At 41.2% G+C, this 26,258-nt stretch overlaps 2 pseudogenes; both read left to right on the top strand.

Moving 5' to 3' along the window:
* The first annotated feature begins 1,088 nt into the window (after nt 1–1,088).
* LOC111743252 lies at nt 1,089–1,207 on the top strand (annotated as a pseudogene).
* Nucleotides 1,208–4,032: 2,825 nt separating this feature from the next.
* On the top strand, nt 4,033–4,151 carry LOC111743227 (annotated as a pseudogene).
* Nucleotides 4,152–26,258: the final 22,107 nt, after the last annotated feature.

The raw sequence follows: 26,258 nt of genomic DNA, 5'->3' as shown, positions 1-26,258 counted from the left end.
GAAAAAATATTTGAAGAACTAATGGCTGAAAACTTCCTAAATCTGGCAAAGGATGCAAACCTACAAATTCAAGAGGCTCAGAAAAACCCATACAGGATAAAGCCAAATCAATGAACACCCAGACATAGCATAATCGAGTTGCTGAAATCTGCAGATAAAGAAGAAAATCTCAAAAAAAGAAACTCTGAGAAAAATGGTTCGTTGCTTATAGGAAAACAATTGGAATGAAAGGTTTGTTTTGTTTGTTTTGTTTTGTTTTTTAAATCAGAAACCAGGAAATCTGGAAGGAGTGGGGCAACATTTTGAAAGTACTAAAGGAAAAGAACCATCAACTCAGAATTTTAAGTTCAAACAAAAAATATTCATCAGCAATGAAAGTGAATTAAAAACATCCTCTGAGGAAGGATCTCTCAATTTCTGCCCTCCCAAGAATACATGTTCCAAAAGAAATGCTAAATGAAATTCTTTAGAAAGAAGTCAAATGGTACTGTAAAGAAAGTTGGAACCTCAATAAAGAAGAAAGAGCAACAGAAATGATAAGTACATGGGCAAATATAACAAATTGTTTTTCCCCTGTTAATCCTTTGATGATTTCACAACAAAAAATATAACATTTTCTGATGATGTTTTCAATGTATATAAGTGTAATGCATAAGCCAATAATGACATAAGGTTATATCTTATGATTCTGTTCGTATGACATTCTCTGGAAGATAAAACTATAGTTGTAAAGAACAGGCAATTGGTTGCTAGGGCTTGGGGTGGGAGTAGGGTATGGCTACAGAGAGATAGTAGGAAGGAATTGGAGGAGAAGGGTGATGGAACTACACTGTATCGATACTATTGCAGAAGTGGTATCATAAATCTATCCACTAAATTTTATACAACTATGCACAGAGAAAAAGTCGATTTTACCCTACATTGTTGGAAAAAAAAGAAAAAGAATAAGAAGTAGAGGTAAGTCCCCTGGTAATTCAATTTCAGAAGGAGTGAAATTTGCCTCCTCCATCCGCTCACTCCCAGCTTTAAGTGATACATCCCTTATTTGTTTGCTTTTATGGGAGTGTCCTTAAAAGTACTTCATATCTGTGTATGGCCATGCTACCCTGAACAAACCCGATCCCATCTGATCTTGGAAGCTAAGCAGGGTCAGGCCTGGTTAGTACTTGAATGGGAGACCACCTAGGAAGATCAGGTACTGTAGGTGTAAAAAATAAAATACAATAAAAAAAATAAGGGATTGCAAGCTGACAAGTTCCTTGCAATCCGTGAGGTCGACGAAGGGTTGCCTCATCTAAAAATTAAAAAGAAAAAAGAAGTACTTCATAGCAAAACGATGAAGCTTAATATAAATCCTTATAGAGGAACCTCATTGACTTAAATTCACCTTAAGGTTTAATATTTTTTGGTTTATTTACAGCAGTGTGTTTTGATAGAAGAGGGCCAAAAGAGGCAGGGAGTGGGGCACAGGACATTTTGACAGGAGGTGCCACCAGTGAATATGGAAAGGATCGATCTGGGGTTTCTGAAGACCCTGCATGTTGATAAACATGCCTTGGAGAACACTTCAAAAATTTGTGATGAGAGGGGTGGGGAGGAATTTTTGTGTTATTAACAACCTGGAGTTTTCCCCCCAGCACAGCAAGGAGTTCCTGGATACTGACATGCACAACTCTGCAACAGCTGCGTGGAACCTCTGAGTCTGCACCTATGCCCTCCAGATTGCTCCTTGTGAACATGCAGGCTGCAATACCACTGGGAACAAGAGTTTAGGTATGAAAAACATCTTAGATCTTATGTCTACACTGGCAAGTCCACGGACCAGCTTCTTCAAATTAAGCAGTGAGTGGAGAAGAGAAACCGACAAGGGAGATTGACAAGAGTGGTAAGGAGATAACCCGACTCTTGTGCATATAGGGAAGCTAGAAATATCAAAGAGTGAGTGGTCGACCACTGAAACATTCCAGAGATGGCAGGTGAAGTAGCAATTGGGAAACATTCACTGGATTTGGTGATCAGGTAAGCTGTTACTACGTCAGTGCAAACAGGGCCTGTCCTTGGCGTATGTAGGACAGTGCCCACCAAGCCCAGTCTTCTTTGCTAGTTAAAACTGCTTCACCCTCAACCACTACACAAGGAAGCCCTTCTAGGTTGGCTTTTGCAGAACAGTGGCCAGAGGTTAACTAGATGCGGGTGCCTTACTCAAGGGCAGCCCATTTTATAGGCTGGCTGGTGACCTGTGAGGAGGTCTGGTTCAAAGCAAAGATAATAATAATTAGCCCTTTAAACCAGCTCTGTCCAGGATGGACTGTGAAATATAAAGTAGATTAAACAGTTGGATGTGAGAAGAAATAGAGCCAAAAATGAATAGAGAAAGAGAGAGAGTGACAGCAAGAGAAAGAGACAGACACAGGCTGAGAGAGAGAGATGAATAAAGAAGCTGGTCCCCACAGCTGCCCTGGATTGCAGAAGTGCATGGATGAGGATGAGGATGGGCTTCATTAGTGGCAAAGGGAAGAAAGTTGTGTTGGATTAGGAAGAAGGGTCCAGGTAGGGGTGTGTGTGTGTGTGTGTGTGTGTGTGTGTGTGTGTGTTCGTTCTTATCACAAGAACACTTTTTGTTAGGTAGAACTCCAAGGAATGAAATCAACAGAAGCAGAGGTTCTCTGGAAGTGTCAGGGTTTCCCCCATTTGGCTTCTTGTTTCTTCCCCCAAAGAGAGTTTTGAGATGCTGCCTTAAAAACCAGAACACAATTTGCCTATCATTGATCTAAATGAACTCCCCCAACTTTATAGATGAGGAAGCTAAGGTTACTAGATTGTGTACAATGCAGATCTTCTGACTTCTGGTCCAGGACCATTTCCATTGTAGCTGGAATGGTCATTTTATTTACTATTTAATCCAGGACACATTTTTGGGTGAAAAAGGGCACTAAAAATAATCGATAGTCATCGGCAGATTCATGACTGTTCTGAGCCACCCAGAACATAGGGGTGCCTTAATGAAACTTCGTTTCACTTTTTGTACTTTCTAAGATTACCCAGATTCCACCTGCTAACAGAACCCTGCCACATTAAGTTTTTGATAACCAGTGACTCTCGATCTATTGAGTGCACAGAACCCAAGACTGAAATGGGCCCCTCCCAGTCTTTGCTATCCAATATCTTTTACTATAAATTGTCCTGATACTTTCCAAGACTTTCATTTGTGCAGGAGTAACAGAGCCTTGGGCAAGAATTGCCTGGTGATCAAAAACTGAGTTGAGGAAATGTTTGAGTTGGTTTCGAGCCTTACTGTATCAGCAGGTTCTTAAAGCAATAGAGAAGGACTTCTACTTCTTTGTGCAGAAAAGATATATCAAACATGATGAGGTGGCTCACAGAATTGCTAAGAAGCCTGGCTCATTAAGCCCAGAAAGCAGACAGGAACGAGAGAAGCTACAAAACAGGTAAACAACCAAAATCATATCACCGAACATATCACAGAACTAGTCCTGAGGACCGGGACGATATCACCAGTACAGGGCACTGAACACTACAGCTGGCACTGCTGCCCTGAATGACCCAGAATGAGCTCTCCATCGACCCTACTCTCTTCCACAGGCAGTTTTCAGTTCAGTGAGTCCAGGTGGTTGACTGTGATGGACCAGTCCTAGGTCATTCTCGCTAGTCTTGTCTTTTCAAGCTTTTATAGTGGAAAGGAAGGTTCTGCCTACTATATAAAATAACTAAATTTTTGTTCCCAAATAGTCACTGCTCCTCCCAGGGGGGAAGGATTTTACTCCTTGTCTCTGACATCAGGCTTGACCAGCTTGCTTGTTTTAGCCAATGACAAAAGAGCAGAAGTAATGTGGATCACTTCCAAGTAGAGGCATTAAGAGCCCGGGTGTACTTTGCCATATAGTTTCCCTCTGCCTCAAGAACAGCAATATTCTCGATCGGAATGGCTGCATCAACCCGAGGACAAGACGACATGGAACGGAGCCATAGCCAACCCATGATCAACATTAGCAGGAATTAAAACTCTAAGCCGTCTATGGCCATGCCACCCTGAACAAGTCGGATCCCGTCTGATCTCAGAAGCTAAGCAGGGCCGGGCCTGGTTAGTACTCGGTTGGAAGACCACCTAGGAAGACCAGGTGCTGTAGGTATAAAAAATTAAAAATAAGGGATTGTAAGATGACAAGGTCCTTGCAATCTGTGAGGTCAACCAAGGGTTGCCTCGCCTAAAAAATCAAAAACAAACAAACAAACAAAAAACTCCATAAGCCGCTGAGATTTCGAGGAGTCAGTTTTTACTATGGCTTACTTAGCTTTAATCTGACTAATGCATGCTCTTACCAAGGTTCAAGATTCATATGGTGGAGAACTCCCAAAGGTTCAGATGCTTGACTGAAAAAAAAAAGCCCCGGGTTTAAAAAAATCATTTTAATATATAAAATTCATCCAAATTTATAATTTTAAAGAATTATCTTCTTCAAGGTCTCACTTACCTTGCAGGTCTCCTGAGCACAGCCCTAAGGTCCTCACATACTACAGAGTACAAAGTTTGCCCGGGTAGAACCCTTGGGGCCAAATCAGCAAATTCTTCACAATCTCTGTTGTGTGTATGTTAGAGAGATTATTTATATTGATCTTACCTTTAAAAAAAAATCACTGAATGTTAAAATTGATCAGGGAAGTCTTCCACTGGGAAAGAATGGTTTTTGAAAAACACTCAGGCAGATTTAGACAATAAGAAGTTGTAAAGCAAGTGTGTGTGTGAGCCTGTGTGTGTGTGTGTGTGTGTGTGTGTGTGTGCATCGAATTTGTTTTTAGGTGGTTTATTTCTAAAAAAATCAGTTACACATTTTATTTTAAATTATTTAATGAAAATAAGGAATTCATTTATTCTAGTTATATAATCAAAATAGTTGTTTGCTATAGAATTATTTTTCCTCTCCTAAGAAAATTAAGTTTAGCACAATTTCCTGGCTTCTCCCTAAGTTTTAAAGTTCCACTACTTCATTCACATCTGCTCATGATGTTCCAGTTCTTAGAACTTGGTTCACAGACTGAAAAGAATCTTTATGTTAAAAAGCAGGCCATCCAACAAATTCCAAAGAGAAATTACCTTAGAGGCTTTTCAAAAGAGGCTGAGCAGAACGTGGTGGAGGGCCGGGTATTGGCTCACCAAGGGCACGGAGATAATTCATGGATCCAGACCCTTGTTACCTTAGGCTGAGAGAAGCAATTCATGTTCTGAGAAGTTATCTAAAATGGTGTGGGTTTTTGTTTTAGTCTTTTTTTTTTTTTTCAGGGTGGGATATACTAGAAAAATTCCACACACTTCCTCTTCCTTATTCCTGAATCAATCCATGAAGCTGGTCTTTCAATGGTGCTGCCATTTGTCTTCTACCGGTCAATCCGCATGTATCTTTTGAGTACCTACAATGTGACCTTGAGGGGTGCGCCACCTTGGGCACCATGGAAATATATAGCTATCTATTTCAGGGGTAAAAGGAAAATGTTACCTTAATCACTGGCATCAGCGTTCCTCTAAAGAATAGGAAAGTCTTTGTTTAGTAAATAATTTCTCAAGCCTTTTCTGTGGAAAGAGAGTGGAAAGGGCATAATCCCTACAGAGTACATAGAAACAAGGAGATGAATAAACTACTCTGCAAAAGAAATTAAAAGGAGAGGAAAAGGTGGGAGGGGAGAGGGGTGTTGAGCAACTGGTTTGGAGACAAGTGGCCAGTGAGAAATCCCCAGGGACAATGGTGGGCAAAGATGCCCACGACCAACCAGTACTGACTTGAGATATTGTTAGAATGGGTTGACCTTTCAATCTGCTTTGCCAAGAGTCCCTGTGTGACTAATTCAGTGGGAAAAGGGAAAAGTGGCAAAACAGTAGTAAAAAAGGGTTGAGGCACCTACTATGTCTTTAAATCACTGATTCTTTTTTTCTTTTTAACAGCCTTATTGAGATATAATTGATGTACAGTAAACTACATCAATTATACCTTTTTGATAGGTTTCCACATAATAAATACTGCTGAAATACTATCAGGAAAGCAAACATACCATCACCCCCAAACGTTTTCTTCTGCTCCCCTCTTTTTTGCCAATTATATTTTTAAATTTTTTAAATTATAGTTGACATACAATATTATATTAATTTCAAGTGTACAACACAGTGATTAGACATTTACATAACTTATGAAGTGATCACCCTGATAAATCCAGTACCCATCTGACACCATACATAGTTATTATAATACTATTGACTAAATTCTCCATGCTATACTCTACATCTCCAGACTATTTTGTAACTACCAATTTGTACCTCTTAATCACTCCCTTCTTCACACATGCCCTCACCCTCCAGGAGGAGACCCTTTCTTATAATAGCACAGCATTCTAAGTGGGTACTGAAGTGCAGTACTTGGCGTTTTGATAATAGTGCAAGATTAGGAACGATCTACATTTTCATGATTAGGGGCTAGTGAAATGAACCATGATTCATCCATACAATAGAATGTGCTATGCATCATTTCAAAATAATTTTGGTAGATTTGCATGTACTGATATGGAAACATCTCTAAGATCTATAGCGAAGTTTAAAAAGCAAAGCGAAGAGCAGTATCTACAATTTTTATGGAAAAAAATCCTCCACAAAATATAATTGCATGTTTGAATATGTAAATACATTTCTCTTGGGTAGGGAAAGGGCTGGATAGGGACCTGGAGACAAAACCTATTTTGTTTGAAAATTTTTAACCGTGAGAATTATTCATATTGTACTTGTATAATTAAGATAAATAAAAAGTTTAAAGTATATAAGAATGTAAAAAGAGCAGTGCAAGGTCAGAGCTTCTGGAGGACTTAGAATCCACAAACAAAAAGATAATGCTGATGATGTAAATCTAGACAAAATCTAGATAAAAATCTATTCAAAAGTTAACACAATAAAATTGTCTTACCTCACATCAGAAAAACCCGATGGCAAGAAAAGTGAGTTTGTCCTGTGAGCACACAGTATGTGACCTTTAACCTCCTGGGAAATCTGAAATTTAGGACTTTGCCTCAGATACAACATCTGATTGTAAGTCTGCCACAGTTACACCCACTTTCAGGTGTGTTACGAGAAAGCAGTCACCTGTTTTCATTCTTATTTTTGAGACGATAAAGAATTTTGAAACAGTCTTTGGTAACTGATCCCATCAGTGTGAAATTCTCCATGAGGAAAAGTCATCGAGCCCAGTAATTGGCCCTCTACTGGGTGTGAGGACAATGCACACATGGGCCATAGTCCATGCGGCTTGCTGGTTACTATTCTCAACAGCCAGATGTAGACTTTGATGAAGTTTTTCCAACTTTCTTTGTCCCATAGGAGTCATCTGGTCCTATCCTCTTGTCTTCCATGAATTTTCTCTCTCCCACATCTTCAGTCTCTCTCTTTCCCCTGGCTCTTCCCCTGCATAAAATGTTTGATCTTAAAGGAAACTTCCTCTTTAAACTACCACCCTGTCTTAGCTGTTTAGGCTGCTAGGACAAACCACCGCAGACTGGGTAGCTTATAAACAACAGAAATGTGTTTTTCACACTTCTGGAGGCTGGAAGTCCAAGATCGGGGTGCTGGCATGGTCAGGTTCTGGTGAAGACTCTCATCCAGGTTGCGGACGTCTCATTGTATCCGCATGTGGCAGAAGGGGCAAGGAATCTCTCGGAGCCTCTTTTACAAAGACACTAATACTAGTCACGAAAGCTCCACTCCTAATATTATCACCTTGGAGCTTAGGTTTCCACACATGAATTTTGGGACGACACAAGCATTCAGACCATAGCACACCCCCAGAGAACTCCTCTTCTAGGATAACTAGCCTCACCCTCTCTCTTCTTCATCGCCACTTACTCATTTACTTCTTAATTTTCACAGTTTCAATTCTCAACTTACCACTCTGTCAGAGAGCAGCGGCGTCCCTAACCAAATGGTCTCTTCTCCATCCACCTAAACAATTGCAGTTTCTGGTATGGACCACCCCATCCTTGAAACTTTGCTCTTGCCACTCCTTTGAGACTTTTCTTTCTCAGTCTCCTTCCTCTAATCATTATTTCTTCATGACCTTTAGTGGTGTCTTCTTGGTCTGTTCTTGCCGCCCTTTCTCCCTTAGATATTTTATCTAACCCAATACTCTCAACTCTTACTTTCATGAAGCTGGCTCCCACATTTACCTCTCTAGTCATCAGCCCCCTTTTGTGTTCGAGGCACGCCCGCAGGATATCTCCCACGTGTGAATATCCTTCTGGAGTTTTAGGCTTGGCATGCGTAAATCTAAACCGCTAGTGCTGCTTCTCTGCCTCCGAGGTCGCTAATTCAGGTAACTCCCCAGTATCGAAGCCATCTTTTCTTTCTCCCCAAATCACATCAGTAACAATGCTCACTTATATCCCTTCACTTGACAGATGCCACTTCTTCCCTCCCACACCTCTTGATCCTCACTGGGACTATCACTGCAGTCTCTTAACTGCTCTCACAGACTCCCATTCATCAGCGTGATGTCCTAAGGTACCACCCGCAGGTCCTCAATCACCTCGAGAATAAAGTCTAACTCCTTAGAATGGCATTCAAGGCCCTTCACGATTTTCTTGAACCCACCTATCCAGCATTACTTACTACTAACCTTCCATTTGTTTCATAAGAGATTTCTCACCACTCTATGGATCTAAGAAAGTAAAAACCTCTCTAAAGAATCTCTAGAGAGACTGGATTAGAACATCTAGAATCTAAGAGAACAAAGAATCTCTGGAGACTGGGCCTCACCTGCCTCCAGGGATGGGACCCTCTAAGAAATAGTGACTTGTCTCAGTCACATCAGGTTCTCTGTTCACGCAGCTACTTCTCAGAAAGCCTTCCTCAGCATCACTACCTCTCACCCAAATCCTCACCTTTTAAAGGAGCCCCTTAACTTTCTCTGAGTCTTCTAGCTCAAATGCTCTCAACCTTCAAGCAATTATAACCCTGTTGTGAAGATTTAGTGACTTACAACTTAAGTCACAATCCCTCATATGCAGTAGGCACTCAGAAATTATGTTTTCCCTTTGTCTCCTCACCAAGCATAACTGGTTTTACTTCTCTCAATATTAGCAATGCCCCCTCACAGATCACTGACCACATGCTGGGGACGTTACACGCGTTTTCTTATTTGATCTAAGCTTCCATAGTTCTTAGTACTGGGAACACAGTAGGTCACCAACAAATACTTGATGAATTCTATTGTGATTTCCTCTCTTCTCCTTTTTTTTTTTCCCAACTGGGTGCCATATTTCTTCATGTCTCTTGAAGGGTTGACGTTTTCTATCAGCACCCCTGTGCCACCTCAGGGGCAGGAATTCTGGGTATCTTTGGTAAGAGCCCTTACTCTGGCCTCGTGTTGAGGAATTTGACTTCTTGAGTCCTTGGCCATCTCCAAATCAAGCCATGGCTTTTTCACCACCGATTTGCATATCCCAATGACCAACAGGCCTCCTCTTGTGTTGTGTCAATCCTTCTAATGACTGTGTTTCTTTAAGAGAAGGAGGAGGAACAGACAACAGGCAAAAGTGCTTAAAGATGTATAAAAACACCACCACGAATCTCCAAATCTACCCAGTCACAGAGCTCCTTCACATTTCCATTTTACTAGATAAACTTCCTTCATCCCTGAAGCTATTCTTCTGTAAACCTACCAAAGCAAAGCATTTTGAATAATTATACATTTATAATATTTTTATTCTTTCTGGAGCAATGTCTTGCTATTATTAGCTGTTGCAAATTAGGATATACTGTGTGCTTTATCACTTGCGAACCTACAGGAAGGTAGTCCTTCTTCACCAGGGGCATCCTTAAATTTTGTTTTTCCTGGCTCTTATAATTGGCAACTCGAGCAAGTTACTTAAGTTCTCTGTCTTACTGTGCAAGGTGGAAAAAAATACCTCACCTCACGCTGTTGTGAAGATTTCGTGACTTACAACTTAAGTCACAATCCCTCGCATGCAGCAGGCACTCAGAAATTACGTTTTCCCTTCATCTCCTCACTAAGCATAACTGTTTTTTTAACCAGTAAAGCATGAGTTTTGTTTTTCATATTCACTTATTATTTATTCATTCAATAGTTATTGGTGACTTGAGCATGCCAGACTTGTTCTCGCTTCTGGAGGTACCTGAGTGAGCCACATGGATGAGGCCCATGACTTCATCGTGTGCCTTGGTCTTAGCACAGAGTCGAGGCCACATTCTCCTCTAGCTACGTTTGAATTCGCCTTTCCCCAGGGTGTGCTCCCAGCTGGCAGAACCTCGGTTCATTTCTCCACTCTCTTTTACTTTGATTTCTGGTTCTTTCTCCCAACACAGAAAAAACGCTTCAAAACATATAAAGGATTGCAAAAATACCCCATGATGTCTGAAAATCACCAACACCCAAAAAGAAACAAGGCTAAGAAATACTCGTGTTTAACTCTGTGGGGCGTTCCTCACCATCAGAGAGACCTGTAGGTGTTTGGATCAAATCGCTGTATTGACGAAATTGCCTTCTTCCATGTTGCTCTTAAATTATAGTCGTTCAAACTACTCTGAGATAAATTAGTTTTGACTAAATCTCCTGAATTCGTAAGCTGAGGTCATGCTCTTCTGTGTGTTTCTGGTGTGGTGCTCAGAGCCTGGCACTAAGTAGCTGCTCAGCAAATTCTAGCGACTATCAGTTCTTCTTTGCCTCCCTCTGTGGTACCCTGAACTCCTTAGAGGCGGAGTCACTGTCTTATTCATTTTTGCATTCTTATACTGTGCACAGGGTTTGGTACGCAATAGGTATTCAGTAAATGTCTGTTAAGTGAACAAAGGAATGAACCAACGGATGGAAGGGTGTAAGTTGAGAGATGTTTAAACCCTTCTCAGCACATGAGCTGTAATAGAGCAGGAGAGGAGAGGCCGGGCTAGGCAGGGGTAGTGACTGAACAAGGTGGGTGGGCTGTGGCTCTCAGAGGACTGAGGGCCCAGTATCCCTGCCCTCATGGTGACACAGGGTCATGTCCGTGTGAGGCCCCTCCCCTCCCCCGTCACATAACAGGAGGCCTTCTCTGATCAGCCTGCTTTGGAAAACTGCTTGCACCTGGCCTGGAAGAACACAATTAAAAGACACCATAAAAATTGACAGATCCCAGAGCGGAGGGCCGAAAATACATTACAATTCCAATCGAACTATAAATAAAGCCCCTAAATTAAATAAATCTCGCACAATTATGGATTAAAACATGTTTAGTGTTAATGGCCTTGCACATGGACCCTGACTCCCGAAATTGTTGCTGAGGCTGCATGGCTGGGGGATTGCATCATAATTAACACCAGGCCATCCCCAGAGGGGCGGGCCTGAGGTTCAACTCTGGGCCTTCAGGAGGTGAGAAGGGGACAGATGAGGCTCTGTGCTCCCAAATGCTCACCCAGCCCCTTCTTGGTGACATTGATTCTTTCTTTGGAAGAATACGACCTGGACATGGCCGTTACTGCTCAGGGCCTGACCTTGAACACAAAGGTGTCTTCTGGGTTTAGTATTCTGGCTCCCCCACCTACTTAGTCACACAAATGTACATGTGCACCAAATAAATGACCCAACACCAAGAAGGGATTGTTAAAGAAATATCCAAATAGTTAAGGCTTTTGCTCACTCCCACCCTGTTACTTTGGAGTCCGTAAATTGTAAAACAAATAACCAGCAATGGTACTATGTATTCCAATGTATAAAGTTTCCTCTAACAGCCTTCAAATTTAAATGACTAGAATCAAGAAGGACAATAAAAGGTTCAAGAGTTCTAGGTACATCAAACCAAGTGTGAGACTTAAAATTTAGAAAATCTTATAGGAGAAAAGCATGGAGCCCAGAGTTTTCATTCAAGACAGATTCTTACCTCTAAAGGAGGCCCGACAGACGGTAGGAGGCTGCAGGCCCTGCTAACTGCACCCTGGAGCACGGAAGTGGGGTGACTAGGAATGCAGGGGCTGATGTCAGGCTGCTCGGATTCCACGGCCAGCTCTGTCATTTACTAAGTGTATACTTGTCTTTGTGTTTTAGGTTCAGGTCTCCAAACTGAGAATAGTAATAGTATTTACTTCTGTGCCATGAGAGTCTGGCACACAGTAAGCACCTGTGAATGTTCACTGCTGCTGTGATCCTCACAGAGGCATAAGCAAAGCCTCGTCCTCACTCGTGTGCTCCAACTGCGGAGGGCACGTACCTACCTCCCCCCAACGATGTGTCAGGAGAGAGGTTGCAGGCCTGATTGGCATGTTTGCAGAAGTGAGAAGAGCGTGAGTTAGGGTGGACGTGCCACCGGTTGACTAGCTTGCCACCTCTCATGCCTGGAGAGAGGGATGATAGATACTCACTGAGTTACTGTGATAATTGAAGGAGGCCAAGACATAGAGAGGACTTAATCCGAGCATGTAGCACAGAGTCACCAACCTCGGTAAGTGTTGACCCCCTTCTGTCCCTCCCAAGCATCTTTCAGTTGCTTTAACAAAAGCCAAAGAGGTTCTTCAACATCAGCCTACCGAAGTGGGAGGGCTGCTCTGGAAAGGTTGGCTGAGAGAGGCTGGGCATCTTGAGGAAAGGTGCTCACAGAGTCCGGGCTCGTATATGTCCCTCTGCTGTCTTCGGGGGTGAGGGAGCCCTTGGCCAGAAAGGACTGAGACATAACACAAATCCTCTCTCAGTCCTAATTTGGCTTCTCTGACCATGTTGTTGCCAGAATGACATTTAAAAAATACCATGTCAATCTCCTGCTCAAAAAATAGTTTCAACAGGTCCCACTTTGGATATAATGTAAAACTCCTTAACAGTGTTTATGAAAGGGGATAACTGATCTTTTTCAATCTCTACACTTTGCACTCTGCCTTTCAGTCATATGGATCTTTGTTAAGTTCTCAGGCTGTCTCAGGCTCTTTTTTGCTGGCCTGTAGGCTTTGTGCATACTCTCTCCTGTGCTTACAACTTTCTTCTGCTCTTCTTGGCAAGTCTCATCTGGCTGACTTCAAGTCTTGGCTTAGGTACCATGTCCTGTATGAGGCCTTCCCTGATCCCTCTCACTTGAGTTTGGTGTCCCTCCTGGGTGCCCCCTTAGCAGCCTGCTCAGACCCCATCAAAGTCCCTGTGTATTCTAGTGTAGTCATGCGCTTACATGTCTGTACATCCGCTAGACCACAATCTCCACGAGGGCAAGAATCTTCTTTCCTTCATTCACCACTGTGTCCTTGCTCTAACATAGTGCCAGGCTCAGAGTAGGCACACAGGAAATATGAATGAAAAAAATGAATGAATGAATTGCTCATTCTTATGTTCTCTGCTTGTCTTTGTTGCTTCCTGGCATCACCACAGATATGATGATGCAGGGAGTTCAATGAAAACAGAGTATGCATCTTCTCTAGTGAATCGCCAGCTAGATCTGAAAGTCTCAGGATGAGAAGAGACTTCTGGATTGGGAAGGCACCATTGAATATTGGCCTGGAAGATTTCTTGTCCCATACATCATTTTACATAGATGATAGCTATAGCTATACCTATACCTATACATATACATATAGACTTATTGCAAGGAATTGGCTTATGTGATTGTACAGACTGGTTAGACAAGTCTGAAATTTACAGAGTAGACTGTCAGGAAGGGCAACTGGAACCTCAAGCATGAGCTGAATCTGCAGCTCACGGGCGGACTTTCCTCAGAGTCGACTCAGTTCTGTTCTTTAGTCCTTTCAACTGATTGAATCAGGTCGACCTAGATGATCTAGGATAATCTTCCTTACTTAAAGTAAATTGATTGTAGACTTTAATCACATATGCAAATACCTTCACAGAGACACCTCTATTAGTGTTTGAATAACTGGGGACAATGGCCTAGTCAAGTGACACACAATGCTGACCATGCCTGGGGTCATAAGAGCTAAAGCTGCAGTGAAAATTCAGGTCTCCTGCCTCCTGCCCCAGGCTGATCTCTCTGTGCCCTGTGCATTTTGTTGTGCCTTCCAATTCTCTTAGCAGAGAAAACTAGCAAACACTGCTTTGAGGCCTTCTCCAAAGGCCTCATCGGAACATGACCACAGGAAATTTCCAGATAGCATAATCTCTAGAAGGTTGGCTTTTCTCTTGTAATGAACAACAAAGAACCCTGAAAATTGCGGTTACGTAATGTGATGAACCATATTCAACCTCCAAAAAGAAGAATAAGAAAACCCCTTCTCTGTGGGTCTCTCTCCTCCTGCTTGTGCCCAGAGCTCTGCTATCATTGATTTGGACTTGGTGGATGAGGAGGTGCTGATGTCGCTGGTGGTGGAGCTGGGACTGGACCGGGCCAACGAGCTTCCGGAGCTGTGGCTGAGGCAGAATGAGTCTGACTTAATTGCAGACTTTCCATCTGGCTGCTGATGCTAACTGTCCCTAAAGATGGAGGAATAAAGCCACCAATTCTGTTGTAAATAAAAATAAAAACTACTTACAGAGAGAAAAAAAAAGTGTAGAAGCTCGATGCCTCAGTATGGCCACATGGTTGTTTGCGGCTGGCTTCCATCATGATCAGTCAGTACAGGACCATATTGGTTGTTAAATATTTTGTCTATCAGCAGTGGGCAGAAGTTATACTCCCCTGGGCCAGTGTGGTTTAAGGAGAGTAGCCATTTAAAATATACCTGACAGCTTAGACAGTCAAAAAGGGCCATTGATATTTGAAAGACTCTAAGACACGATCCTTTCTGACAGTTCCAACGTGGAGGTGGGGAAACGTCACACCCTGGGTGGCAAAGTTGTAGTCGTTAGGTTAATGCTACAGAAATCATTCCGGAAGGATGCCAGGCAGCAGGGCGTCTCCTCACCATTGATCAAAGTTACAGAGAGACTGTAGATGTACAGAGAGCTGTTGCTTATGGAAATCAGAACTGGAATCAGAAGCAGAACAGCAAACTCGGCACGCTGGAGCTGAAGGAGAATCCGAGGGCACTGAGTCCAAGCCCCTTGGGGCAAGAATCAAAACAGCCCCTGGGCATTTCCCCGAAACGTGTCCCATGGACTGGTGATCTCTATCTCTCATAAAATGTCTGAAAATACTGGGAAAAGAAACCAAGTTAAGTAAGGTTCTTTCCTGAGGACCTTCTTCTTGCACGTTGTCCTCACTCCAATGTATTTATCCATCACAGCTAAAGAGTTCTAGTTAGAGGAAATGATTTCTGATGGGCCTCATGAGAATTTTCTAGGGAAAAAAAAAATACAGGTTTGGGAATAAAACAAAATAGGAAATTCATTTCATCATGTTTAGTCACAACCTTCCATGCAGGGGAGGGGTTCCCCCATCGGGCACACCATGCTTTGTGGCATGTTTATGCTCCAGCCATAGTGCATGTGAGTGCCCTGAAGTGGCTTCTCTCTATTTGAAAGAGCTTTTCTGATGGACTATTAGGATCAATAGCCTAATATGTACATTCCAATTGACTCAATATTTCTAATTCTATGGGTTTATCCTAAAGCAGTAATAAGAGATGAGTACATCTCTTTTGTAACCATCTCTTATCATTTGTATTATAGGGGAGGGGGGAGGTGGCGGAAACAATCTAAACAGCAAACCACAGAGAATTGGTTAAATAACTTTAGGGATTTTTAAATGAAAGTTGAAAAACAAAGTTCATCAAGAAGAGGAGGTATGTAAAAGCACTCAAGGCAACTTTGAAAAAGAGGAATAATAAAGTCTTGATTTAACAAATATCAAAACATATAAAGCTATAATGATTTGAGCAGTGTGGTAGTTTCTTGTCTCTTTCTGTCACACATACATTTATTTCACTCTGTTACATATTCAACAAATACTTAATGAGTATTTACTGTGTAGGTTCTGTGTTAGGCACTGTCCAAACTGCTGGGAAACAACACTGACTTATTTATTGTTTATGCCTATACCTCCACCCTAACAACCCAACAGGAAGATAAGCTTCATGAGGACAGAGGACATATTTATAGTTGACAAGACCCTGACTTTGTCCAGGATGGCAATGCACCAAGTTCCAGGTGATGAAATTATCTAAATCAGGATTGGCAGTTTATTCTGCTGTTGTTAAAGGGCCAGATAGAAAATATTTTAGGCTTTATGGCCATGCAGTCTTTGTCGTAGCTATTAATTTCTGCCATTATAGTGTAGAAGCAGCCATAGACAATACATAAATGAGGGGGCATAGCATTGTTAAACAAAACTTTATTTACAAAGAAAGGCAGTGGCCCAGATTTGTCCCAAGGGCCATAGTAACCTGTAAAATCAAAAGCTCTTTGGTGTCCTCAATAATTTTGGAGGACACCAAAGAGCTTTTGATTTTACAGGTTACATCCACCAACGTTTTACCCAGAAAAATTAAAACTGAGAATTTAAAAAGAATTTTTATTATTCCATTTTAAAACAACAGTAAACCTATTATATGTTAGTATATATAACATATTTTATAGAAAACAACCATTTTCCAAAACCAAAAATAAGTAAGGTGTTATTTTACATTTCCATAAACCTCTTAAATGCCTGGCTTACTTGAAGACAGCTGCATTCTTATATCTGCTTCTGTGTTCATTCTGTTGCAATACGTTGTTTTAGTTGAAAATTTAACCTCACACAGAGATGTAGTTGGAAGGGGGACCTCCAAGTCCTTCTGAAAAGGAGACCTTCAGGGCACTTTGAGAAGCACTGACCCATGCTATTCATAGAGATTTTCTTCTCTTTGCCAGAAACTCGGTTTTCCAGCCTACCTTGCAGCTATGGGGACTATATGACTTGGTTGTAACTTGCCATGTGCTAACTAGTGAACTTGGGCAACTTGGTTAACCTCTTTGGGCTTCATTTGCACGACGGGAATAAAAATAATACCTAATCTCAGTGTTGTAAAGATTTAATAAATCATACATGTAAAGCACCTATTTTAATGTCTGGTACATTAAAATACATGTGAGTTATCTCGATGATGACCATGTTGTTGAGGACAATGATGGTGATGATAACAGTCAATTAGATCTGAGGAATATCTGCTTGGGGTAGCACTGGGGAGTGCTTACTTTCATAGTAAAAGGACTAGTACTCCAAGGTGTGGACACAGCCCCTACTCCGTTCTCTAGGGCAGCCCTTTATATAGGCTATGAACAAAAAGGAATAACAGAGGAATCGCAGCAAAGAATAGGAACCAGTATAAAATTGGATACCTGACATCAATGCCCCTGAAATGTGTGTCAAATGCAGTCATGGAGATGAACCTATGGTCATCTCTCTGTCCTTAGGCTCTTGGTGGCTGCTATGCTGCTAGTGCTAACTTCATCTATCAAATCCTCTGTGATAAGCAGAATTCTAAAGATGGTCCCCAAGATGCCTGTCCTCGGGTTATTTAATCAAATACTAACCTAGGTACTTCTGTGAAGGGGCTTTACAGATGTAATCGAGTTTACTAATCAGCTGACAAAATAGAGCAGCCTGGATTATCCAGGTGGGCCCAATTTAATCACTCGAGCCCCTAAAAGTAGAGAAATTTCTCCAGTAGGAGCCAGAGAGAATGTGGTGGAAGAGGAAAGCAGAGGAGAGATAAGAAGGAAAAGAGATCAGAGAGATTTGACAAATTAGTAAAATTTAGCCATTGCTGGCTTTGAAGATGAAGGACGCAGGGCAGGAGCTAAAACATGCAGGTGTCCTCTAAAAGTTGAGAAAGACCCCTGGATGAAAGCTAGCAAGGGAACGAGAATTCTTTCCCACAGCTTCATTGGACGTGAATTCTGCCAACAGCCTGAATGAATCTATAAGCAGATTTTCACCCAGAGCTTCTGATGAACAATACGACTTTGCAGACTTCTTGATTTTAACCCAGTGGGACATCACCACTCTTCTGACTTGATAATCTTCAAAAAACATTTATGTTGTTTTAAGACACCATGTTTGTGGTAGTTGTTACAGGAGCCATAGAAAACGAATATATCACTTTGGGTTTGCTCCATGCTGGTGACCTCACCCTACTACCTCCCGGAAGAACAATTTGTCCACCAATGCCGGACACCTTTTGTTTATTATGCAGCACTGATTGGCTCCTCCCTGTGTCATCTTAGTTCTAACACAACGCATAACAGACTCAAATAGCCCCTCATCGTGACTTCTCCACAAAAACCTCACTTCCAAGGAATTCTCTCACCCCATAGAAGGCAGAAATGGTCGCCTTCAATATATTGCTCTTCTCTACGCATTTTTCCCTAATTATAATGGGATTATAAATGGGCTAAGTGTCATTTCATCATCCAGGTAGAAGAGATTCAAAAGCCCCATGAATATGCTGGATTTATGCCTTCTTTGGGGTAAGATTCTGTTCCTGCTGATTTCTGGGGAAAGATAGCTGTGACAGAACCTGAATCAGCGAGCTCCTCAGATATCAAGGTCCCTTTGCAAATTGTTGCTGAGTGGTTTTGCTACCTCTGCTGAGTCAAGCAGATAGAAACAGAAACGGCCAGGTAACCTATTCAGGACTCACACATATGTGCTTTTTTCTTCCCACCACAGAAATGCAAGCAATTCTGACTTCATCCATTTTAATTTAGTTGGCTGTCATCAACAGTTATCAAAGAACTTCTTTTGCTTTTTTTCTCACCTGGATCACTGAATTTTGGACATGGATTTTGAACTTAAAAACCCAAACAAAACCAGATCAAACTGGGATTAAGTTTGTAAAGCCAAACTTGAAAGAAAGAAATTCATTAAATCAACCCCTTAGCTTCCCAGAGTTTAGTCTCAATTTTAAGCTTGTTTCAGACAGATTCTAACAGGAGGTGTGCTGCTTAATTCCTGTGTGGCCTTTGATCGCTTGTCTAGGTAATGAGAGCTTTGTCCTTGTCTGTCATACGGCTAAGCTTCCAGGCAGGCGGTGGTTGTTCTAGAGCCTACGAACCTCTATGTCCACGTTCAGTGGGGATTATGTGGAAAGGTCATGTGTTTTCTCTTTCTAGTCCATCTTCCCTCGCAGAATAAAGGATGGTGTGAGCAGAAAGAGAAGTGAAGCTCCTGCAGCTATACAACATGGGGTGTGTGTGTGTGTGTGTGTGTGTGTGTGTGCGCGCACGCGCGTGCACCTTTCCGATTGCTGGAGGGCTCCCTCTCAGAAATCCTGAAAGCACTTGAGACCTGAACCACATATTAGCTTGATCTATTATTTCTTTTTCTACAAGTACAATTTATCTCCATGGCAAAATTGCAATCTCCTTGCAGACAGGGACCATGTCTTTAAAAAGAAACTTTTAGAAAATTGCTTTACTTGTTTTTGGTCCCAGTTGCATGATGTTCCATAGTATGTTTGTACTATAATGTAGTTCGCTATTCCTCTATTGAACATTTAAGGTATATTTGTTTCTTTGCTATTATATAATATACATGGTGAAGACTCTCGTGCATGAAATTCTGCTGTCTTTTATCTATTTTCCTGGGAAAGATTTCTGGACTAAGATCAAGAGGTGTAAACATTCGGAAAGAATTATATATTTCTATATTGCCCTTCCCCAAAATAGGGTCATTTGACACTCTCATTAGTGTTATATGGAGAATTCCAGGCTCACATTCTCTAGCGCTGAGTATCGTTATATTTAAATCTGTGCCAATACAGTAATAAAGAAAACAACAGAAAAGATGTCTCTTTCTGTTGTGTCTTCTTTCTGTAAATTACGGATGGGGTGGATTTAAAAATATATATTTATTATCCTATTGTATTACCTCTTTTATAATTTGTTTATGTTACTTGTCCATTTAAAAAATTGAGTTAATTTATAAATTTTCAGTGACCTCTTCAGGTATTAATGTTAGCAACGATTATCCATCATTGTTGCAAAATGTTTTCTCTGGTTTTACTCATGATAATTTTTGATGTACAGAATATAATTTCAAATTCTTATTTAATTAAATACAGATATTTTCTTTATAATTTCATTGCATTGCTTTTATGTTTAGAATATTATTGCCCCTCCAGAGATTATTCAATATTTACTTTTTTCTTTTTTTTTATAGACCGTTTTTTTTATCTAATTCTAATCCAACTAGAATTTATTATGGTTAATGATAAACTAACTTGACAATTTCTTCCCGCAAAGCCTTTCTCATTTTTGAACTTGGTGTTTTTTTTTAGTGTAGAATTATCTTTACTTTTTCTGATTATAAAAGTAATATTTGCTTAATGTAAAATTCAAATCATTAATAAGCGGAAAAAGTAGAAAGTATGGTCACCTATAATTATTTCCACATTTCCAACAATACACACTGTTAGCAGTTTAGTGTGTATCCTTCCAGATTTTCTTATATGTATAAACTATTAAAAAAATGAAAATAGTACGGTACCATACATACTTTCTTGTACTCTCTGATTTTTATTTTTATTTAACCAGATACTGATAGTTTTCCTTCCACATTGATGCATGCAGATTTAAATCATTTTTTAAAAGCAGTCACATGATATATCATTGTGTATTCCATATCTTATTTAATCAGTCCTCTGTTTATAAAGTTTAGATATTTCTAATTTTCTTTGTACTGTTTATAGTCAGCAATAGTCTTGCACATGAATATTAGTACACTTATTCAATTATTTTCTTAGAATCAATTTTTAGGTAGTAATCAATGGGTCCAAGGGCATGTGCTTAAAGTTTTAACACATATTTACAAATTACCCTCTGTAAAGCTTATACCATTTTGCCTTCTCACCAATAATTTTTTTCTTTGTACTTTCATCAATATTTATTTTAATAAAGTTCACAAATCTGATTAGTAAACATATGTTTTAACTTTAATTTCTTTGTTTATTATGGGATTAGTGATGCTTCCTTTATATGCACTAGGTCTGTTTAAGGACTGACTATTCCAGTAATTTGTTCATTATTTCTTGTACAACTTTCTCACTCCAAATAAGTTTTGATATCTGACAGCAAGGCTCCACCATTACTTTTAAAATATTAGTTATTTGCACTTATTTATTTTTTGAGATGAATTCTCAAATCCCATTGGTGTTTTAGTTGAAACTACAGTCAGCCTAGATGTTAATTTTGAGGTACTAACTGTTCTACAGTATTTAGTCTACCCTCCTTCCATCCAGAAACAACATATCCTTCTCTATTTTAAAAATCTTTCATTATAAGTGGTAGTAAAGTTCTGTTTCTTTCCTTCATATGGATTCTTCATAACTGCCACTAAAATTTTTCCAAGTTATTTTTTGCTTAGTTTACTATCGTGAATAGTATCTTCTTTTCCCTTATACTGTACGTGTTCAAATATATTATTTTTATGTAAGTTTTTTTTTTTAATATGGCTATTTTAACTAATTTCCTTTGTTAATTCTAAAAGCTTTTCAAATGATTTTCTTAAGTTGTCTGGTTTTATAATTTTGGCACTGAGAAATAATAATCATGCTATCTCTTTGTTTCTAATAATTGTATTTTTCATTCTGTTCTATACCTTCTTTACTGATCAAAATTCCTACAACGATGTTAAACAAGAATCATGTAAAACATACTAGGGAAAAAATGATAGCTTAGTAAAGTTTCCTTCAGATTAAAAACTCATTTAAGATCATGTTCGTTTTTAGGATTGTTGTCAAACTGAGGAAATCTCATTAGCTGTAAGAGTTGGAAGATTTTTCAAACATTGGCTTCTGGCTGTATACATTTAAAACCTTGCCTTTCCTTCTGCCCACATCCTCCTGGTGCTGGGCATTCTGAGACACATTCACATCTTAATATGACCTCCTACCCTGCCTCTTTGACTGAGGACACCAGATGAGTGGGTAGTCGGAGTATTCCTGGAAACCATTCTTACCCCAGGGCAACAAGAAGTAAGCTAAGTATACATGGGAGTGACTGAGAACCACATGCATGTGTTGTGTTATTATATTCCAACTAAACTTATCTCCAAGTCAATTTCCTGTTGGCCGGATCCTAAAATGCCCATGTCTCCTCTAACACTACTCAATAGGCAAGGAAGAGTGAAGAAGGCCAAGTCAGGGCGGACAGAGATTAGTTCGACCGATAATAGTTAAAATCTCTTACTTTTTGCAAATTTTACCCGATTGCAAAGGCTGGATCTGCAGGAGGCGGCTACATTTATGAGGCATTCTTCACATCATGGGTATCACGGAGGTGTATATTTCTTACCACAATTTTCTGGCATGTAGCAATAAAGTGTTTCATTCTAACTGAATCGGAGTTCTCTGACGATTTTCTAACTGATGGAAGCAGTCTTGAAGAGGGGCAAGTGTGTGTTTCTATTTCTCAAAAAGGTTCTGTGTGGGTCAGTGACAGCCCTGTCTTTTGGCTTCTGCATGTTTTCAGTCTACTAAAGTTCTGCCTGGGATTTATTTATAGCCTCTACTCCATACCACTGTGGTTCCATCTCATGTTTAACAAGGCGTCAATGTCCGAGGCCCTCCAGCCCCAAAGATCCTTTCAAGTTGTTTGTTCCTTCCTTGCATTTCTGTGTTCACTCATTCCAGCCAGTTCTTCTGCACAAGCTGGAGGGCAAATGATCTGGGTTTTGGGGGCAGACAGATCTGCAGGGGAAGCCTGCCTCACTCTCTCACTTAGGTGGGCGAGAACGTAACCTTCTCGTTCTGCTAAAATGAATGTAGGTTGTATTTACTTCACAGAGTAGTTCTAGGGTTAAAAAAAAAGTTTGGTGTTTTTTTTTTTTTTCTTCCTGTAAAGCACAGTAACACAATTCCTGACCTGAATGAGCACTCAGGAAATGTTGTTATCATTCTTCTCCTCCTCCTTCCCCAATGCTGGTCCTTTGGGTTTCTCGCCTCTCCCAGCCACCCTGGGCTGTGATCTCTCCCTGCACTGAGGCTCTTCTTTCTAGAGCACTTACTGCACCATAGTCTATGAGCTCTCTCCCCTGATGAATCTTTGGTTCCTTGGGGACATTGTTATATAAGCCTATGTTTCCCCCAAAGGACCCAACAAAGTCTTTTCATGGGTCAGAACATGATTGCTTTTGGCCAAAGCTATTGCAGTACCGACACTCATTGGGTTTCAAAATACAACACAAGATGAATGTACAACAAAATCAATGCAGATATTTGAGGGAAAGTAAAAACAACATGTTAGCATTTGTTTCATGAAATAAATCAGGCATATGCACTATATTTTAAAAGAGGCTTTAGCTCGATTTTCTTAAAGAGATATGCACAAATAGAGAAACTTGAATCATTCCATACAGCTGGCAATTTAATTTCTCTTCATGTTTTCCAGAGCTTCGGCTTGCTGGAATCACATAAGCATTTCCTGTGGTGGTTCTAGTTAAGTGGAGGTGTTGGGGGTCGGGTGAGAGTGGAGGGTGATATTCAGCACAGTGTAGAAGGCACTTTATTTAGCTCAGGGATCTCATGGAGACCTGTTAAGTGGACTGGAGAATACTATGGCTTTGTGTTCTCTGATGGCCATCCACATGGTTTGGACACAACCTGCCGTCACTTCCCTATCACATACAGTCATTCAGGGTCTGGCTCCAAACTGAGCTCTTCCAGACTCTTCTCCTGCTCGCCCTTTTTCACTCCACATGTGTCCCACCTGCCAGCCTATCTGGACATTATGCCATTTTCCTCACACCGTCTCTTCCTGATGTCCTCTCTGCCCTGACTCTCCACCCTCGTTTCCTGACAACCTTTCCTCCTCCCACCCCTGCCTAACTGTTGCAATAGTCTCATCCTTCAAGGTTTATATTCAACTGTCATCACCTCTGGGTAAAATGAATTTCCCTCCTGAGTGATCTCACAGCACTTTGTTCAACGCCCCACTACTTCATTGACTGCCCTCTGTCTTCTCTGCCAGAGTCCTTGGTCCCTTCGCTTCTCTGCTCTTGCTATGCTCTCTCCCTAAGTGATCTCATCCAGCCATATGATATTAAATACCATCATTATCAATGCGCAGATGACTTCCAAATTGATCTCTTAAGTCTAGAACTCTCGCTGAACTCCAGGCTTGAATATACAGCACCTCCTCTAATCTTGGCTTGGATGCTAATAGGCATCTGAAACTCAACATGCCCCTAAACGATCTCTTGGTTTTACCTGCTCAAACCTGCTCCTCATCTCAGGAAAAGGAACCAGCATTCTCTCAATTGCTCAGGCTAAAAACATTGGCCTCATTCTTGACATAGCTCTTTGGCATCCCGCATCCACTCTATGAACAAAACTTTTTGACTGTACCTCCAAATATATCTGGGATCCTACTTCTTATCACTCTCTCTACTGCTGAGTCCGTCATCACTTACCTAATTTATCTCCCTGCTTTCATTCTTGCAGATTATTCTCATAAAGTGGCCAGAGGAATCTGGATAAAATGAAAATATATGTGTGTCAGTTCCCTACTCACAACCCTCTAATGGCTTTCCACCACATGCAGAATTCAATCCACAGTCCTGTTTGCCTATAAAACCCTGGCTCCCTCCCCATGCCATCTCTCTTGCCAGTCTCTCCTCCCCCATAAACCAGTCACAGTGCCTCCTGGCTCTTCCCCGAACACATCAGTGACCTGCCTGTCTCAACACTTTTGCACATTGTTTTCCTCTGTCTAGGTCAAGTTTGCTTCCTCAGTGAGCCCTTCGCTGACTACCTCTATTACAAGCAGCAGCTCCCCTTCCATCTCTACCACTAACTCCATCACCAGCTTAATTTTTTTCACAGCATTTTCCTGAAACTATATGTTCACTTGTTTAATTGTTCACTGTTTGCTGCCTGCACAAGAGTGTAAGCTCTTGAGGGCAGGGACTTTGCCTACTTTAGTCACTGCTCTACTCCAGTACTTTGCTAAGCATGTAGTAGGGCCTCAATATATTTGATTGACATATAAATGAATGAATAAGCCTGTATCCAGCCAGCCTGATATAATAGCCTTTTTGTGCACTAGCTTGTGTCCTTCCTATACCAGCAATTTGGGGAACAGAGGCCATTTCTTATTCATTTGAGTCACCCACACTATTCACACAGCCCTTGATCTGTGCTTGTGGACTTGAAGTCAAAAGGCTTGTCCGAGCTCATGAAAGGTAAGATTAACTAGGTGAGCGTTCTCGCATGACTATTTGAATTCTCCTGATGACTTTGTACTATCGGGCTGTCCCTTTAAAAGGAAGGTGGCGAATCTGTGGAGAAACCTGCCTCTGGAATGTCATCTCAAAAATTGCCTATGCAAAGGCTCATGCTAATGCTTTTACCTCACATGATTGAATAAGGCTTCCCTCCGATGACCAGACAAATGAGAAAAGATGAGCATCTGCGTTCATAAAAGAGAAATATCTGATGCATCTTCCCCTCTGCTCTGGCTGGGGGTGACTCTGGGTGAAGAGAGAGGAGGAGGGGGCATCCGTAAAGCCACTCGAGGTGACTGCGGAAGTGACTTAGGGCTAAGCAGCCCCCTCGAAGAAGAAGTTACCACTCATAATTCAGCAGGAGCCTACCGTTGGGGATAGGACAGCTGTAGACAGTGGTGAGAAGCGGCTGTTCATGGTGAATACTGTCACATGAAGGCTCCCCCAGTCATGCACCTCCCTCGTCATCAGCAGAGTGGCCCAAGTCCCCAATTTATTTTGCAGTTAACCCCAGTTACCATTTCACTTCTCCCGACCGACCTTGCTCTACCAACTAAGCACAAAGCTATAAATCTTAGTCAGGATATCTGGGTGTGGGGCACCTAAGCAACCCTGACGCTGATTCCTTAAGAAAACTCATTTCTTGTAATGTGAGTCCTGCTGAGGATGGCCATGTCAACTTATTAGACATTTTCCTTGGCCGTATTGATTCTGCTCTACCCTGATGCAGCCTGTAATGCTGGCTAATGTTATTGATGAGACATCAGTCTTGTGGAGAAGTGTGGGGCTGCAGCTCTTTCTGAACCACAAAAACCTATTGGTGGACAGTGATGGAGAGATGGAGGACGACGTGAGAGAAGGTCTCAGGCCAGCTCTGTGCAGGCCGGGATACATTAATGAAAGACATGCACTCGGTGGCGAGAGACAGATGCCGCTCTCCAGAAGCCATTTATTTATGAAATAATTATGAACGCACAGTTGATTCATGGATTTTCATTACCGTGTGTGTCCAACACTCTTTCTTGATTCATATTTTGTTGGAAATGAAGTGCTGTTGGTTACAAGGTGGGGGCGGTGAAGGGAGGGAGGGCAAGGGGACACTTCCAGCAAGAGTCCTAAGATATTGCCTCTCTTTTCCACCGAACCCA

This window comes from Pteropus vampyrus, unplaced genomic scaffold (genome assembly GCF_000151845.1).
Source record: "Pteropus vampyrus isolate Shadow unplaced genomic scaffold, Pvam_2.0 Scaffold109, whole genome shotgun sequence".
NCBI lineage: Eukaryota > Metazoa > Chordata > Mammalia > Chiroptera > Pteropodidae > Pteropus > Pteropus vampyrus.
The sequence above is the reverse complement of the archived record's forward strand: the minus strand, read 5'-3'. Positions and strand labels throughout refer to the sequence as shown.